The 20,055-nt window shown below is 43.0% G+C and overlaps 1 long non-coding RNA gene across 1 annotated transcript in view; it reads right to left on the bottom strand.

Annotated features, from left to right (window-relative positions):
• Positions 1-449: 449 nt before the first annotated feature.
• Positions 450-20,055, bottom strand: part of LOC141258017 (uncharacterized) — a 32,791-nt gene continuing 13,185 nt past the window's right edge. The window contains exons 2-3 of the long non-coding RNA XR_012318165.1: positions 17,895-17,948; positions 450-1,335 (exon numbers count right to left, since the gene is read on the bottom strand). This is a non-coding gene — a long non-coding RNA (uncharacterized lncRNA). The remainder of the gene's footprint in view (positions 1,336-17,894; positions 17,949-20,055) is intronic.

Raw genomic sequence — 20,055 nt, forward strand, 5'->3', positions numbered from 1 at the left:
AATTTTGTGAGAAGCACCTGTATATTACTGGGAGAGAAACTCTCACTAGTGAAAAAACTGAAACATGAAACAGTCTGCCAACTGCATATCTGGGGAATGAATAAATTAATAAATGAATGAATGAATGAAGGTATTTCAGACTGGATTGTTAACTAAAGGTAGTCACTAATACATATAAAATATTCTTTCCACGGTAAAGATGTCTTAAATCAATGATAATCCCCCCCCCCCCGTGTCTCTTTCTAACATAAGAAAATATATGTCCATAATTTTATATTATCATTTATATTTGTTTTGAATGAAGAAGGAAAAATGAATCAAGTAATTATTCCCTATTATGTGAATGATACATAATAGCACAATTCAACATTATAAATCACTGAATTTTTATATTATGTTTGTGGACTTTAATTTCTTGAATCCTTCTTTTACTGCTTTGTTTCTAATGCTGTAGATTATTGGATTTAGTATAGGAGAAAGATAAGTAAAGGTCATTACAAATATCTTGTCTTTATCCAATGAGTAGTCTGTATTAGGTCGGAAATAAATAAATCCAAGGCATCTGTATTCCGCTACAACCACAGTAATGTGGGAAGAACAGGTGGAGAAGGCCTTCGTTCGACCTTCCGTGGTTTGGATTTTCATAATAGCTGAAATGATGTACATATATGATGTGATCAAGAATAAAAATGGGATGGTAAGCAATCCTAGCCCAAATAGATATGTGGTGACTTCTGCTGCCCTGTGACCTTGTACATTGATACAAGTTAGAAGCAAAACCTGACCTACATCACAGTAAAAATAATCAATTTCTGGTTTTCTGCAAAAAGGAAGCTTGAAGACAGAATAAACCACTATACTAGCTAAAATGATACTAATTATGAAAGCCATGATGAGGAGCAGGGCACGTATAGTCCAGCTCATTACTATTTTATAACGTAGAGGGTTACTTATAGCCACATAACGGTCATAAGCCATAGCTGTAATTATTAGGATTTGCATTGCTCCAAAAATAATGGTACAGGACATTTAAGTGGCACAATTAAAAAATGTAATAATGGGTCTTCTCCCTAACAAATTGCACAGAGTTTGCGGAATTATGGTTGTAATTTGACATATATCCAGACAAGACAAGGTAAAAACAAAAAAGTACATTGGTGTGTGGAGCCGAGAGTCAAATTTTATAATCAAAATCATTAAAATATTCACACAAATAATGAGTAAATAGATGATCAGGAAAATGATGGCAAGTAGGACCGGGAATCTGGTGGATTTTGTAAATGAGAGAAAGATAAATTCCGTCACTGATTTATAGTTTGGTCTTTCCATATGGTCCTGTAAGATCAAATTTGTGGAAACAAAAATTATGTTTAGCATTTTAATTTTGCTTACAAAATAAAAATAAAATAAGACATTTTGTTTTGTCAAATATTTATACTTGTATTATAGCATCATCGGGTCTATATAAGAGCTGGTGGCCCTATGCTCGTCACAGTCTAACCCGGAAACAGGCAGAGTAGGGAGAGATGCTGCAAGCTAGGGAGAGATTTGGTGGTGTAATACTTAGGCATAGGTATTCCACAGCAAGATATATATCCATCTGAACTAACAGTCCTTCTGAGGACTAATCCAGCTGCATACATTAATCCTGATAGCAGGAGTTAGGCTGGCAGGGTTTGAGGCAGTGTATACAGCACAATATAGAAGAAAAAGTTTTCCAGCGGAGTGGTATCCAATTTCCAAAATTTATTATGCAGAAAATAAAATCTTTAATCCAGACAGGGAGTTACACAGTGCTTAAGCCACACTTAAGGCACTGTGCAACTCCCTGTCTAGATTGAAGATTTTATTTTCTGCATAATATATTTTGGAAATTGGATACCACTCCGCTGGAAAACTTTTTCTTCTATGTTGATTACTGGTCACAGGACGGTGTCCGTGCGAGTGAGTATCTAATGGGACAGATTTATACTACTGGCTGGGGAGCTGCTTCACCTCCTTTTACTATATACAGCACAATTGGGTCCATTGCACATTCTGTCTGCTGCTGCTGTTACAGATATCCATATCTGGGCTAATTTTTTTTTTGCTCTTTTTCCTGATTATTTGCTTAAAAAGCAATTCAGAGTACACCATTTTACTGCTCCATTTGCTTGTTAGCAGAATACAGCCAGATTTTTTTTTATTATATTCACATTACTGTATTATGGAAGCAGAAACATGGAATCTTTTACATGATCAGGCGTGATGCCATATTACTGCCGTAATAATACAGACATTTTGTGGGTGGAGCCTGCCAAATAATACACTCCATTTAAAGTATGGCAATTGTGTGTTCAAACCTATTCACAGTAGGTCGCTGACAAATACCACACTATTAGACGACTGCCTGAAACCGTGGCCATCAGATGTGATCCCATATTACTGCCGAAATAATACAGAAATTTTTGGGAACATGTCAGGTATTACACTGCATTTAAAGTCTGCCAGGTGTATGTTGCTCCAAACTATTGACACTTGGCTGCTGACAAATACAGTGAGGAAAAAAAGTATTTAGTCAGCCACCACCTCTGTCATTGCCAACAAAGAATATGTATAAAACAAAGTATTGAGATGAACTTTTGTAATTGACCAAACACTTATTTTCCACCAAAATGTAAAAAAAATCTCTTTCCAAATCAGGCAATGTGATTTTCAGGATTTGTTTTCTCATTTTGTCTCTCATAGTTGAGGTCTACCTATGATGTCAATTACAGGCCTCTCTCATCTTTTTAAGTGTGAGAACTTGCACAATTGGTGGCTGACTAAATACTTTTTTTCCGCTCTGTACTATACTATTAGGCGGCTGCCTGAAACCGTGGCCATCAGACGTCATCACTGCATTTAAAGTCTGCCAGGTGCATGTTGTTCCAAGCTATTGACACTTGGTCTTTGAGAAATATCATACTATTAGATGACTGCTTGAAACCGTGGCCATCAGACGTGATTCCATATTACTGCAGTAATAATACAGAAATTTTTGGGAACGTGTCAGATATTACACTACATTTAAAGTCTGCCAGGTGTTTTTTTCAAACCTGTTTACAGTTGGTTTCTGACAAATACCATACTATTAGGCGACTGAATGAAACCGTGGCCATCAGACGTGATCCCATATTACTGCCGTAATAATACAGAATTTTTTGGGAATGTGTCAGATATTACCCTGCATTTAAAGCATGGCAGTTGTGTGTTCAAACCTATTCACAGTTGGTCGCTGACAAATAGCATATCTGTGAACAATGTTGTCAGAGTATTACGTCAGTTTTACGGACTGACAATAAAACATACAAAAACCAAGCTAAAATGGATTTTCCTGGAAAAAATGTTAATAAACATTCTTTCCAGTCTAATGACTTGTATATAAGGCCAAAGAAATAATAATCAAAAAGGTTTGGACTGTGGAAGAGATTTATGCGACCAGAATGAACACTCATCTTGAGCTGATAATACCACCTAGTACCTGTCACTATTGTAAATGCATCTAACAGTGTTATCAATAGGGAATAGAATAGATTATTATTTTTTTTCAGCAACCCCAGCAACACGCAGTATAAGGCAATAATACTTGGCTGGATCGGTGTAATACGCTACCCATACTGCGATATCTCAACCGTAAACTAATTTCAGATAAGACAGGTAATATTCTAGAATATAGAATCTATTTGAATTGTCCTTCCCATTATTAAAGAGTGGGTCTCCTACACTGTTATTCCATATATGCAGCAATTAGAAGGGCTGGCAAAAATTAGGACGTACTCCAATACGCATTTGAAGAGACATAAAAAAACAAAAAAAATATATATAAAAACACAGCAGGATCAATCGCATTGTACAGTTCCTGCACCCCCTCCTCCTCCTCTTTGGCCTCCATCTCCGAAATGACCACATCAGTCACTAGCTAAAAGCACTGCAGCACTGCCTCAGCCAAGCGGCAAAAGGCTGTGCTGAAGATAATATGCTTAAAGAGGTATTCTCATCTCCAAGATCCTATCCCAATATGTAGTAGGTGTAATAATAATAATATTAGCAAATGCCTCCAACTAGAAATGTAGTATAGTATTTTTGATTCGCTATCTCTCTTTCCTCATATGCAGCCATCGCAGGACCTTAGGTATCCATGGTTACGACCGCTAACAGCTAACTAATTGTGACTTTATCAGTGGACATAACCATGGATACCTAAGGTCCTGCAATGCCTGCACATGAGGAAAGAGAAATAGCAGCCAGCAGGGGGGCGCAGTTGGGCCGCCTAATGCGGCGGTCCGAGGTGTCCCCCAGGTGCTGAAGACACCGAAGATTACATGGATGGGCGGGGGGAGAGATATTTACTGTGTGTGTATATATTTACTGTGGGGGTATATACTGTGTGTATATATATTTACTGTGGGGGTATTTATACTCTGTGTGTGTGTGGGGTATATACTGTGTGTGAGTATTTACTGTGGGGGTATATATATACACCCCCACAGTAAATACACGCATACACAGTATATACCCCTCCACACACACATAGAGTATATATACCCCCACATACAGAATATATATATACACTGTGTGTGGGAGGTATATACTGTGTGTGTGTGGATTTACCGTGGGGGTATATATACTCTGTGTGTGTGTGTCTGTGGGTGGGGTATATACTGTGGTGGTGTATATACTGTGTGTGTGTAGGGAGATATTTACCGTGGGAGGTATATACTCTGTGGGGGGGGGTATATACTGTGGTGGTGTGTATGCTGTGTGTGTAGGGGAGAATTTACTGTGGGGGTCTATACTCTGTGGGGGGGTATTTACTGTGGGGGTGTATATACGCTGTTTGTGTATGGGGGGTATTTACTGTGAGAGGCTGGGGGAATTTAGTGTAACGGGGCTCGGGGAGATTTACTGTGGGGGGTATATATTGTTTGTGTGGGGGTGTTTATACTGTTTGGGAGGTATATACTCTGTGTGTGTGGGGGTATTTACTGTTTGAGGCTCGGGGGGATTTAGTGTAACAGGTCGGGGGGGATTTACTGTGTGTGGGAGATTTAGTATAAAGAATCTGGGGAGATTTACTGTGGGGGGATTTAGTGTAACGGGTCTGGGTGGGGATTTACTGTGTGGGGGAGATTTAGTGTAAAGAGGGGACAATTTGAGGACACAGGTTGGTGAGTGGTAGGTGCGGACACAGTATGGTGAGTGGAGGGATGGGTGCGGACACAGTATGGTGAGTGGGGGGATGGGTGCGGACACAGAATGGGGAGGTGCAGGGATGTGTGAGGAGGCAGTATGGAAAGTGAGAGGGTAAATGTATGAGGAGGGAAAAGGAAACTTGTGAGGAGACTATTGAGGGGAATAGCAAGGAGACAGTATGGGGAGAAAAATGTGAGTGGGCACAGAATAGCAACTAAGTAGTGTGGGGGGTGTAATGGGGGGGCAGTGTGAGGGCACAGCCAGGAGGTGACAGTATGCCAAGGAGGGGGGAATGTGATAAGGAGGCACAGCATAGATAGAAACTGGGTCCTATAGGGGGGACACAGTGTGAGAGCATAGTGTGAAGAAGGGACCCAGTGTGGAAAGGAGAGGGCAGTGTGGAGAGCATGTACCATAAGAGGGACAGTGCAGGGGTCATATTTTGTGCAGGGATTATAGTGAGGGGCAATTATTTATTCAGAGGCTCAGTGTAGGGCAAATATTTGTATTCAGGAGCATTATAATTGGCCAATTCATGTGTCCTGACATCGAGAAACGCCTTACCGTGGCTACCAGGTACACATGAATTGGCCAATTTATGCGCTAAGATTTCTCATTTATTTCTTTTTTCTACAGTAATAATGCTATTCATATTTCATACTTCATATTTACATACTTAGTGTTACAGAGTGCTGCTTTGCTTGTTAATTGTATATGGAGGTAACTTCTCCTAGTAAGCACCTGCTCATACATATTTCTTGTATTGGAAGTGCAGTCAGTTTTTTTCCGTTTCTATGTTTAAGCTTTGACTGAGCACTTTACCCCCATGCCGCAGGTGGTTTTAATTGCAGTAGGATCTTACTTTCCCACACATAAGCAGACGGATGTCCCTTAGAGAGGTATTCGCATTGGTAGGGTCCTGACATCGAGAAACGCCTTACCCCAGCTGTCAGGTACACATGAATTGGCCAATTTATGTGCTAAGATTTCTCATTTATTTCTATTTTCTACAGCAGTAATGCTATTCATATTTCATACTTCATATTTACATACTTTTCGTTACAGAGTGCTACTTTGTTTGTTAACTCTCTCTGTTGAAGTCCCTCGAGGCTCTGTCCTAGGACCCCTACTCTTCTCCATCTATACACTTAGCCAGGGACAACTCATAAATTCCCATGGCTTCCAGTACCACCTATACGCTGATGACACTCAGATCTACCCCTCTGGCCCAGACGTCACCTCTCTGCTGTCCAGAGTCCCAGAGTGTCTATCAGCCATATCCTCCTTCTTCTCCTCTCGCTTCCTCAAGCTCAACGTGGAAAAAACTGAAATCATCATCTTTCGTCCATCTTGCATATCTTCCCCACCTGATCTTTCTATCACAATAAATTACATCACACTTTCCCCTGTACCAGCAATCCGCTGTCTTGCAGTAACCCTTGACTCTGCCCTGTCCTTCAAACCCCACATCCAAGCTCTCGCCACCTCCTGTCACCTCCAGCTCAAAAATATTTCCAGAATCTGTTCTTTCCTCAACCTTCAATCTACTAAACTGCTTGTGCATTTCCTCATCATCTCCCGCCTCGACTACTGCAACATCCTCCTCTGTGACCTACCTGCTAACACTCTCACACTCTTCCAGTCCATCCTTAACTCTGCTGCGTGACTAGTTCATCTCTCGCCTCGCTACTCCTCTGCTACCCCCCTTTGTAAATCACTTCACTGGCTCCCAATTGCCCAGCATATCCAGTTCAAACTACTAATACTGACCTACATAGCCATCCATAACCTCTCTCCTCCATACATCTCTGAACTAATCTCCTGATATATTCCCATACGTAATCTCCGGTCCTCCCAATACCTCCTTGTCTCCTCCACACTTATTCGTTCCTCACCCAATCGCCTCCAAGACTTCTCCTAAATATCCCCCATCCTCTGTAATTCTGAGCCCCAACACGTCCGACTATCTACCACAGTCGGATCCTTCAGATGGAACATGAAAACCCATCTCTTCAAGAAAGCCTACAGCCTGCCATGACCCGGCTGTCTGCACAACACCACTGGAGCCACTGCCTTACCAACAGCGGACCTGCGCCTCACCAACACTGGAGATGCTACTAATCCCCCACCTATTGTCTCCTTCCCCAATCATCCTGTAGAATGTAAGCCCGCAAGGGCAGGGTCCTGTTCCCACTGCACCAATCTATCATTGTTTATTTGTTAGTGTAAGTTATATGTTTATTTTGTATGTAACCCCTTCTCATGTACAGCACCATGGAATCAATGGCGCTATATAAAAAATAAATAATAATCATGGAGTCTGGACAAGAGGAAGAAAAGTAAGAGAACGTCTCCTGAGACAACGTCATCTGTCAGGTACCTCGATGTAAATGTTATATGTGATATTGACTAATTCTCATGTTTTTATTTCTGTTAGGAGCGTTAAAGGGGTCGTCCAGGTTTGTGCTGAGTCTGCAGTCATTCTATGTGACTGCAGACTTCTGAATTCTCACAGTGCGCACTGCACGCTGTCAGGATTCTCTCATGATGGCGATTTGCATACATGCAGTTGTGGCGCCCCTGAGGGTTCAGTTGCCACAGGGGTACTGCACCTCAGCTTGAGGTGTGGTATCTCCTCTTCCAGGTAAGGATGGAGCACTTCTCGGGACCCTACTTCACCACTCAACACTACACCACTCCTGTCCTGTAGGGGGCCTAAATGCACCAGCGTGCTGCCCCGGCCCGGGATATAGGAGATGGGGGAACGAAAGATAGGGGGAGCAATGTAGTGGGTGAGGGTGAAGGACACACTTTTAGGGTACACTTACTAATTCATATTTAATCTACGGCCATCTTAGGTTCAAGGTCTTTGATTGTGATCTTCATCAGTGATTGTGGTCTCCTTCTCTGATTGTGGTCACCCACCAGAAATCAGTAATAAGCCTCATCCGACTGAAGATACACGATCCTCGTTCTCTGGCCTTGAGGCGAGGAGCAGGTCAGAGTTAACCGCTGTCTCTACCCGGTCAAGGTCCCTACCTAAGAAGGCCTGGAGGGGAGCAGAGGAGACAAGCTCCACAGACAAAAGGATCCCAGGGGGATACGGACAGAGCGGCATATGCCACCTGTATTTCTTAGTCTGGCCTAGTCAGAGGGACTCCTGCTGCAAGAGGGCTGACGGCCCCCGATATCTGACTCTGTTACTTCACGTCTCAGTCAGAAAAGTCCGGAGGCTTAGTGGATCCCAGGAGGGATACGGACGGAGCGGCATACGCCACCTGTAACTCTCTACCTGCGTTTATCCAGTGGGACCCGGCCTTACACCTAGTTCTAACCACACATACAGTCAGGAGAAGACTTAGTGGGAGAACTCACCAAGGAGAGGAACACACACCAGAGGGGTCTCGACAGGTGCTCCTGATCTACCTGGAAAGTGCTGGACCCCCTTCCCGGTGGCCGCACTACGCCGCGAGAAGCAGAGGGAAGCTTTGCGGCTAAAGTTCATCTGAATGTGAGTAAAAACCCTGGAGGACTTCACACTCTGCTTCAGCCTGTTATTTCCTGCGCGGCACTGCACCCACCATTCCTCATCACACTGCCCTGAGGCCTGCTCCGCCTGCGGGGAGCCGTCCCATCTAAGCTGCCTTTAACACCGGCCTCAGTGGACTGAAGCAGCGCTGGTGTCTATCACCGGAAACCGTAGGTGGCGTAATCGGAAAATACCACTCAACCCTGAAAGCCCATTAAATCTTTTATGTGACCGCCCTGGGCACGGACCGGGTCCGGGCCACGACTGCAACCCCGAGACACCTACACTGACCCGGCTCCGAGTAACCCCATTTCCCAGGGAGGGCTCTGAGAGTCACACAGTCACGTGCCGACTAGATGTGTGGCCTCAATTAAAATGAATTGTGCGAGGCCGGACACGTCTAGTTGTAATGTGGCTAGAAGTATACAAATTTCATACTTGTGCAAGGCAGAATCCTAAAAGTGTGCAGTGCATGCACTGTGAGAATTCAGAAGTCACATACAGTGACTGCAGACTTTCATCTCAAACCTGGACGAGCACTTAAGTTGTGAAATGAAGCTCTGTAGCCAATCCTAACAGGAGGTAATATACTCACTGTCAAGCTTTAGCTCTGCTTGCTATTTATCAGTCATCACACGACCACTTCACTCATATGCGATTTTCATACTGACGGTCACCTGACAACGAGCTTCTCTTCCTGCTTCTCTCTGTTTTCCACTGAACATTGAGAGAATTAGGGAGAGCAGCTCGTCGGCACATGACTAAGTGTGCAAGTCGCATATGTGTTTGGGGGGGCGCCAAACTGAATTCTTGCCCCGGGTGCCAGAAGGCCCAGATACACCTCTGATCTGACTCCAGACCATCACAAACCACTATCATATTTGCAGCAGCTAGCCGCACTGTATGTGTCCACGATGCATACCAGCCTGCGGTCTAGACGCTGCGGAATAGCTGCTAGCGGCTTCCGCTCAATTTGAAAATAAGAGGCGCCATTTTTTTTTTCACATGCAGACTTTCCTCATAGAGGTTAGGGCTATGGGGAAAGCCAGCATGAGGACCCGCAAGAGAAATTGACATGCTGTGGTCTGAAAAGACGTGCCGTATGTCAATTTCCGCAGGTGATCCGCAGGTGCACGAAGATGTATAGTGAACATGGGATTTCTAGAAATCCATCCACTATGCTGTAACATCTGGCCGCTGCGGGTTTGACGCTCCATAAACACGCTTAGGGTACGTTCCCCCGTTCAGGATTTGCTGCGATTTTGACGCTGCGTGTTTATGCAGCAGCAAACCTGCAGTGTCCAGATGTTACAGCATAGTGGATGGATTTCTTGAAATCCCATGTTCACTATGCGACTTCGTGCACCTATGGATCACCTGCAGAAACTGACATGCGGCGCGTCTGTCAGACCCGGAGCAAATCAATTTCTCTTGCGGGTCCACATGTTGACTTTCCTCATAGACTTGCTTAGATGAGGAAAATCTGCATGTGTAAAAAACGTAAAATGATTTACATAATAAATGCAAAAATTCTGCAGCGTCCTGAAAGTGGGGACGTACTCTAGAGGGTTGTCCAGGCTTGAGATGAAAGTCTGCAATCACTCTATATGGCAGAAGCCTTCTGAATCCTCACTGCACATGCATCGTACACTGTCAGGATTCTCAGATGCCAGCTGCCAGGAGAGCAGGGGGTCAGGGTAATTTTTTTTTTCAGACCAAGCAGAGGGAAAAAATTATGGAATCACTCAATTCTGAAGAAAAAATTATGGAATCACCCTGTAAATTTTCATTTCCAAAACTAACACCTGCATCAAATTAGATCTGCTCGTTAGTCTGCATCTAAAAAGGAGTGATCACACCTTGGAGAGCTGTTGCACCAAGTGGACTGACATGAATAATGGCTCCAACACGAGAGATGTCAATTGAAACAAAGGAGAGGATTATAAACCTCTTAAAAGAAGGTAAATCATCAGGCAATGTTGCAAAAAATGTTGGTTGTTCAGTCAGCTGTGTCTAAAATCTGGACCAACAACATGGGAAGGTTGTTAAAGGCAAACATACTGGTATACCAAGCAAGACATCAAAGCGTCAAGACCGGAAACTTAACGCAATATGTCTCCAAAACAGGAAATGCACAACAAAACAAATGATGAACGAATGGGAGCAAACTGGAGTCAATGTCTGTGACCGAACTGTAAGAAACCGCCTAAAGGAAATGCGATTTACATACAGAATGTTATGCACACGCCCGGGCTGACTGGCGTGTGCGTGATTTAGTGATTCCACTGTGCCATGAACCGGAGAGTGCCTGGAGGGGCGTAACTAAGCATCCACCCGATCTGACCAAGGTCGCACGATGGCTACGACGCCGTGCACCAGGGAGGAACCAAGCAGAGGGACCAGGTGCTACTCCAGGCCAGACCCCGGACACAGCTGTTGACCCACACCGGGGAATACAGGAACAGGCAGGTTAGGCTGGCACACAGACAGGTGAGTATTGGCAGGCATGGCTGGCATGCAGACAGGTGGGCACTGGCAGGCACGGCTGGAGTGCAGACAGGAGGATACTGACAGGCACGGCTGGTATGCAGACAGAAGACGGGGAGGTACTAGCAGGTTGGAGCACAGGCTGGATAGAGTCAAGTACAGACTGGGATTCAGGAACAGAACCGCAGATGCGGCAGACAAGCAGAGCAGGCGGGAACCGCTGGAGCGGTGGGAAAGGCAAAGCAGGTGGGAACCAACGGAGCAGTGAGCAAGGCAGAGCAGAGAGAAACCGCCGGAGCGGTGAGCAAGGCAGAGCGGGCAGAAACCACCGGAGCGGTGAACAAGGCAGAGCGGGCAGGAACCGCCGGAGTGGTGAGTAAGGCAGAGCAGAGATAAACCGCCGGAGCGGTGAGCAAAGGCAGAGCAGAGGGAACAGCGCTCTGTTCACACGGAACAGACTGCAATGAAATAGCGAGTGGACTCTAAACTCACAAACGGAAGTACAGCCACAATGAGTAGGAGTTAGGTGAAGGTTCAGACTCTGCAGAAAAAGGGAAGGTACAGACATAGAGAAAAACAGGTAACAGGCTAGGAGAGTGTTCAGACAGGAACTGAGTGTTTAGACAGGAACTGACACTGCAGCGAGATAAAGGAGCGGGTCTGGGTATGCGGCCCCCAGAATGGCGGACAAACAGGCTAGAAGACACAGATAACAGGTCTGGGTATGCGGCCCCAAGAAGGCGGGACGAACAGGCTAGGAGCGTGTTCAGACAGGCCTGGGAATACAGCCTCCAGGAAGGCAGAAAGGCAGGAAAAACAGAACAGGACCTGGCACTTCAGAGGCAAGAAGCCCTCTGAGGGTAAAATTGCTCAGGCACCAGCGTCAAGGTGGAGCTGGTTTAAATATCCAGTGACAGACAGCAATAGGCTGAGGATGCATTAGGGGTGTGCCCACAGCAGCTACAAGAAACAGGAAGTAACCGGGCCACCGCCCTAAGCAGTCAGAACAGAGACAAGCAGACAGCATGAATAGAAGCCAGGCTAGCAGACTGGACTGAAGATCAAGTTTGCGATCTTGCATAGTGAGAGAAGATGCACCATGCAAGCCCGCCACCAGGTATGTTACACAGAAAAGCTAAACATAAGCAATCAACATCTAAACAGAAAAAAACAAGGTTACAATGGGCTAACGAAAAGCAATCGTGGACTGTGGATGACTGGATGAAAGTCATATTCAGTGATGAATCGCGAATCTGTATTGGGCAAGGTGATGATGCTGGAACTTTTGTTTGGTGACATTCCAATGAGATTTATAAAGATGACTGCATGAAGATAACATGCAAATTTCCACAGTCATTGATTATATGGGGCGGCATGTCAGGTAAAGGCACTGGGGAGATGGCTGTCATTACATCTTCAATAAATGCCCAAGTTTACATTGATATTTTGGACAGTTTTCTTATCCCATCAATTGAAGGGATGTTTGGGGATGATGACATCATTTTTCAAGATGATAATGTATCCTGCCATAGAGCAAAAACTGTGAAAACATTCCTTGAAAGAAGACACATAAGGTCAATGTCATGGCCTGCAAATAGTCCGGAGCTCAATCCAATTGAAAATCTTTGGTGGAAGTTGAAGAAAATGGTCCATGACAAGGCTCCAACCTGCAAAGCTGATCTGGCAACAGCAATCAGAGAAAGTTGGAGCCAGATTGATGAAGAGTACTGTTTGTCACTCATTAAGTCCATGCCTCAGAGACTGCAAGCTGTTATTAAAGCCAGAGGTGGTGCAACAAAATACTAGTGATGTATTGGAGTGTTCTTTTGTGTGTTTGTTTTTAATGATTCCATATTTTTTTCCTCAGAATTGAGTGATTCCATAATTTTTTCCCTCTGCTTGGTCTGAAAAAAAATTACCCTTACTGAGTACCACATTTTTTTCTTGATTTCTTTTAGTGTTTCATAAAGCCCTAAAGTTGCCATTTGAAATGACTTTAGTTATGTGCCATGTCTGTCATCTGCTTTTTTCAACAACATTAAACAACTGAATGAACATCCTCCGAGCCCAGTGATTCCATAATTTTTGCCAGGGGTTGTAGACGTGCTCGTCCTCGATCAATACAAGGGGACTAAGTAAGGCCGTGCACATCTAATCGGCACGTGACCACATATATGCAAAACACATACTTGTACGTGACCAGCTGCTCTTGCCACTGGCTTTGGAGAATCCTGACAGCGTATGATGTGAGGATTCAGATGACCGCAGTCATATAGAGCGATTGCAGACTTTCATCTCCTCTGTATGTATGTTTGTATATCACCCCCAGACAGAATGAAATAAGTGTGAGCAGGCGCTGCTGCTGTTACTGCATAATAAACAAACAAAAGATTAAAGCCGCCTCTGTAAGCGCAGAGATATGCAAAATGAAGGTACTTGGTGCATAAATTGGCCAATTCATGGGAGCCCAACAACAACGACAAGATGTACCATTCTTTCATAGGACCTATCCAAATTTAAATTGCAGGTAGGATCCACTACTAATAAAAAACAGTCTTGGGCCTCATTCACACTTCTGATTTTTCCACATGCAAGAAAAATATTCTGCTCAGACTTTAACCCCTTTACAGCCCATGATGTATTAATACGCGTCTGTGCCCTTGGACTTAAGAGCCTGACCCGTATTAGTACGTCATGGAGATTGCGCGCGCACACAGGCTGTGCGGGCGCGATCGCCGCCGGGTGTCAGCTGATTGTCACAGCTGACACCCGGTACTATGTGCAGGGAGTGGTCCCGCACCGCTCCCGGCACATTAACCCCCGCAATGCTGCGATCGAAGTCGATCGCAGCATTGCGGAGGCAAGGGGAGGTGATCGCAATACTCACCTCCTCTTCCGGCCTCCAGCGCTGTCTGCCGCGGCTTTCCGGGTCACCAGGCAGCAGGAACATTGTCTGCCAAACAAAAAATGGAATAACACGCAATCAAAAAGACAAATCTAAATAAAAATGCTACCGCTGAAAACGTCATCTTGTCCCGCAAAAAACAAGCCGCAATACAGCTCCATCATCCGAAAAATCAAAAAGTTATAGCTTTCAGAATAAAGCGATGCAAAAAATAATTTTTTCTATAAAATATCTTTTATTGTGTAAAAGCGGCAAAACATAGAAAAACGATATAAATGTGGTACCGCTGTAAACGTACTGACCCAAAGAATAAAGCTACCTTATCAATTTTACCACATGCGGAGCAGAATAAAAAAAAAAAACAAAAAAACAATTCCTGAATTGGTGTTTTTTGTTTATTCTGCCTCCCAAAAATCGGAATAGAAAGCGATCAAAAAATGTCACGTGCCTGAAAATGGCACCAATAAAAATGTCAACTTGTCCCGCAAAAAATAAGCCATGACATGACTCTGTCTGCCAAAATCTGGAAAAATTATAGCTCTCAAAATATGGCAATGCAAAAACTAGATTTTACAAAAAATGCGTCTTTTAGTGTGTGACAGCTGTCAATCATAAAAACCCCATATGATTCTGGTATCGCTGTAATCGCACCGACCCGAAGAATAAAGTCGTCTAATCACTTATACCGCACGAGGAACGGCGTAAAAAATAAACTCTCGGGTTAGGGTTGTGCTAGGGTTAGGGTTGTGCTAGGGTTAGGGTTGGGCTAGGGTTAGGGCTGGGGTTGGGGTTAGGGTTGGGGTTAGAGTTGTGATGGGGTTGGGATTTTTTTCAAAAGTAAGAAAAAAAGATGATGATATGGCGACTAGTGTTGAGCGCAAGTGCTCGCTACTTGAGTTTGCATCGGGTGCTCTGGCATGCATTGAGTATTAAGGGTATTTGAGTGACATGCTCGAGTCTCCGCCCCATATGCTTCGCGGCCAAAAAAACTTTTTTTTTGGGTGTCTAATAACCGTGAAACATGCGGGGCACGGACTCGATCATGTCACTCGAGCACACGCAGTACATGGTGCATACCTGAGTACCCGATGCAATCTCAAGTAGCAAGCACTTGCGCTCAAGACTAATGACAACTTATTCAATACGATGACCTAATGTTATCAAATTCTGTGTCATACCTCTGGGTTCAAAATGTTCACTATACCCCTTGATAAAATCCTTGAGGGGTCTAGTTTCCAAAATGGGGTCACTTGTGGGGGGTTTTCACTGTTCAGGCACACAGGGGCTCTCCAAACGCGAAATGGTGTCCGCTAACAAATTGAATGGAAAATCGGCTCAAATTGTTAGCGGACACCATGTTGCGTTTGGAGAGCCCCTGTGTGCCTAAACATTGGAGCTCCCCCACAAGTGACCCCATTTTGGAAACTAGACCCCCCAAGGCACCTATCTAGATGCATAGTGAGCACTTGGAACCCCCACGTGCTTCACAAATTGATTCGTAAAAATGAAAAAGTGGAAAAAAAATACTTTTTCATTTTTAAAAATCAGTTTGTGAAGCACCTGGGGGTTCCAAGGGCTCACTATGCATCTAGATAGATGTCTTGGGGGTTCTAGTTTCCAAAATGGGGTCACTTGTGGGGGAGCTCCAATGTTTAGACACACAGGGGCTCTCCAAACGCAACATGGTTCCAATTTGTGACATGTTGCAGTTTGCAAAAACACAGCTCTTTGCAAAACAGTTAGGAAAAAAACAATGTCTGAGGATGAGAGTTCTGAAAATCTCATAGATTTTGCTGGTACTGTAAAACGCAGCTGAAAATTTTGCATAAAAAACGTTGCAAAAACACGTGTGAACATAGCCTAAAGCTAGCCCAGTTTCTGATCAGGGGATTTCATCCACAATGTTGATATTTGGCCAAATGGACAAAGATTGTCTTTATGAGTGAAACTCTATACGTAATATGGACTTCACTATATACAGGTGCATCTCACAAAATTAGAACATCATCAAATTTATTAATTTATTTCAGTTCTTCAATACAAAAAGTGAAACTCCTATATTCTATAGAGTCATTACAAACAGAGTGATCTATTTCAAGTGTTTATTTTTGTTAATGTTGATGATTATGGCTTTTTGGTGATATTCTAATTTTGTGAGAAACACCTGTATGTATGTACATAAAAATTTCACTGTGTAAAATTGCTCTTACTATAGTACCAGTGGCATACCACTAATAGATAATAGATCATGTGGCCACTTTTGAGCTCTTTAGGAGACCAGATGCTTAAAGGCTCCCTGCTGTACCATTCAGCCATGAGTCTGTGTCTCAGCTCACCAAGCTAGCTGTCACTATATCACGTCTGCTGTGCATCACTTCCGTTCACAAGGTGCATAGAGCAGATCATTGGGGAAACAGGGCTAGGTGATTCATTTTTATACATCTTTTATCAGTCAGGACTTGTAGGGGGCTGTGGGGCCTTATACTGAGGAGGGGATTTGTGTGGGGGGCTTGTGGCGACCATCTAATTGTGGTGAGGACTACTGTGGGGGGGATCCGTGCAGGCCATTATACTGTGGGTACCTTCATCATATTGTATGGAGGACCTGTGGAGACCATGATACAGGAGAGGACCTGTGGGGTCATCATACAGTGTAGGCGGCTGTGAGGGCCATCTTACAATGTGGGTCTGTGGGGATCATCATAGATTTTGGGAACCATAATACTGTGTGAGGGAGGGGCATTGCTGGGAGGCCATCATACTGTGGGGGTGTTTGTGAGGGCATCATACTTTGCTGGGGGAACTATGGGGTCATCATACTGTGTGTGTGGGGGTTACAGCAGGGGAATTTACTGTAGTGGGGGTATAATACAGTGTGTTGGATGCATGTTTTGGGGTATTTAAATCTATAGGGTGATAAAAAGGGGTGATAACACTAAAGGCCTTCAGTATGGGCACATTCACTATGTACATGCAAAAAGACATGTCCGTTTCCCTGTCTTCAAAAGTTGAGAGATATGCCCTTTTGTGAAAGCGCCTATATATTGCGATCCCACTTACGCTGCAGAATTTTTTCTTTTTTTATGGGGGGCCCCAATTTGGACTTTTGCTATGGGGCCCCATGATTTCTATGTATGCCACGGAGAACACCGCTGACCATAAGAGCTTACTCTGTACAGAAGAGAGAGACATCTGATTACTTCCATAACAGCAGAAGATGGGTGACAATTACTTATGGTAGTGAATACAGCATCTATAGTAGTTGCCACCCATGTGGCATATGGATCCATCTTGTTATATAGATTTAAAACCACCTTGATGTCTCTCTACTAATACTCTGTCCATGAACTTTTGGCATTTCTGTTCAGAATTTCATTTTAATAATGTATGTTTTCAGCCTTATTTGCAAAATGCATATTATCAGGTATATCAGAATTATATGATGGAATCTCTGTAGCTGTAATCTATAGTATATTTTGGCTGCATTATACATTATAAGTACATTTTACCTTTGCATTTCCCCTATTTCCTCATAGACTGTAAGCTTGCGAGTAGAGCCCTCACTCCTTTTAATATCTGAGTTATGCTTATTCTGTAACATCTTTTTGTCTGTACAATACCCCCCTAAAATTGTAAAGTGCTGCAGAATATGTTAGCGCTATCAAAATTAAAATTATTATTATTATATATTTATTATTATAGATGACACCTTGAATTTCTAGAATTATTCATTTTAGAAAACTGGAGATTGTTACTCACCACAATATGGAATAATTAGATAACTTCTTATCCACTAACAGACAAGTAGATCTGCTGCAGACAGATACAGACAGAAGAACAGAAGAGGCTTGTAAAAAAGTGTAGACAAGTCAAGTAAAATGTTGCTCCTAATTTAAAGCATATGGAAATGCTATTTGTACTAAAATTATTAGAATTATAGTTTAATATCAGTGTCCCATCAAAGAATCTGAGCTAAATAATGTTATATGATGATGATGAAATTACATCTAGAAATGATATAAGTTGTCGATTAACATATAATCAAAAAATGAAAAGGGTAAGTGGGCAAATCTTATGTCCTAAGAAGTGTACTGTTCATCAATTCTGACTTTACATTGCAAGAGGTTTCTTCTCTGTAGTCTGTGTAATAAATGGAAGAAAATAATCAATAATTAAAAATAAATAAATAAATAAATAAAAATAATAATAATAGTAATAATGATAATAATTGATATTATACACCGGCATACAACGTATTATTACCTATCGCCCATTAAAGTATGACGCAAAATTCGGTCACTGAATTCTATGGCTATGGCTAAGGCTACAGTGGCATGTAAAAGTTTGGGCACCTCTGGTCAAAATGACTGTTATTCTGAACAGTTAAGCTGAAGTTGAATATAAGATGATCTCTAAAAGGCCTAAAGTTAAAGATGACACATTTCTTTTGTATTTTAGGCAAAAAAAAAATTTTCATCTTGTAAATTTTAAAATTTACAATAAGGAAAATGGGCCCATGCGAAAGTTTGGGTACCCTGCATAGTTAGTACCTAGTAGCACCCCCTTTTGAAACTATCACAGCTTGTAAATGCTTTTTGTAGCCAGACAAGAGTCTATCAATTCTTGTATGAGGGATTTTCATCCATTCTTCCTTTGAAAATTCTTCTAGTTCTGTGAAATTCCTGGGTCGTCTTGCATGCACTGCTATTTTGAGGTCTAGCCACAGATTTTCAGATGTTCAGATCAGGGGACTGTGAGGGCCATTGTGAAACCTTTAACTTTCACCTTTTGAGGTCATCTATTGTGGATTTTGTGTTTAGGATCATAATCCATTTGTAGAAGCCATCCTCTTTTCGACTTCAGCTTTTTTTGTTTGGATCAAGAATTTGTTGAAATTTCATTGAATCCATTCTACCCTCAACCCCTGTTCCCCTGCCATTGACTGCAACACAACCCCAAAGCATGATTGATCCACCACCATGCATAATGGTAGGCAAGATGTTCTTTTCCTGTAATTCTGAGCCCTTTTTTCTCCGCACATACCTTTGAGCATTGTGGCCAAAGTGTTCTATTGTAACCTCATCGATCTACAGGACTTGTTTCCAAAATGCATCAGGCTTGATTAGATGTTCTTTTGCATACTTCTGACACTGAATTTTATGGTGAGGATGCAGGAGAGGTTTTCTTCTGATGACTGTTCCATGAAGGCCATATTTGTGCAGGTGTCTTAGCTAGTGTTGAGCGAATTTGTTCGGCATTTCAAATTCGTGTTCGTGTTTGAGGTTTTGACTTGTTCTCGCCCAAAAATCGGCTCTGCTCATGAACATCCCTGATTGACCACGCTGTCACGCAGATGTCATCTGAACCCCGAAGTCGGAACCCCGAACACGAACACAAATTTGAAATGCTGAACAAATTCGCTCAACACTACTCTAAACAGTACAACAATGTACCACAACTCCAGAGTCTGCCAAATCTTTCTGAAGGTCTTTTACAGTCAAGTGGGAGTTCTGATTTGCGTCTGTAGCAATCCTGCAAGCAGCTCTCACTGAAATTTTGCTTGGTCTTCCAGACCTTATCTTGACCTCCACTGTTCCTGTTATCTGTTGTTAACTGCCATTTCTTAATTACATTTTGAACTGAGGAACGGGCAACTTGAAAACACTTTTCTATTTTCTTATAGCCTTCTCCTGCTTTGTGAGCCTCCACAATTTTCATTTTCAGAGTACTAGGCAGCTGCTTAGAAGAACCCATGGCTGCTGTTTTTTGGCACAGGGTTAAAGGAGGCTGGGTTTTTATAAAGCTGGGAAATTTGCTTCACCTATCCTAACGATGATAGTGAACAAGCCATAACCCTAGCAAGCTAATTGAGGTCTGAAGCCTTGGTCAAAGTTAACTGAGCACACAAATCTACAAGAGT

This window comes from Phyllobates terribilis, unplaced genomic scaffold (assembly GCF_046119375.1).
Source record: "Phyllobates terribilis strain yellow unplaced genomic scaffold, ASM4611937v1 Scaffold_3__8_contigs__length_932513732, whole genome shotgun sequence".
Classification (NCBI taxonomy): Eukaryota; Metazoa; Chordata; class Amphibia; order Anura; family Dendrobatidae; genus Phyllobates; species Phyllobates terribilis.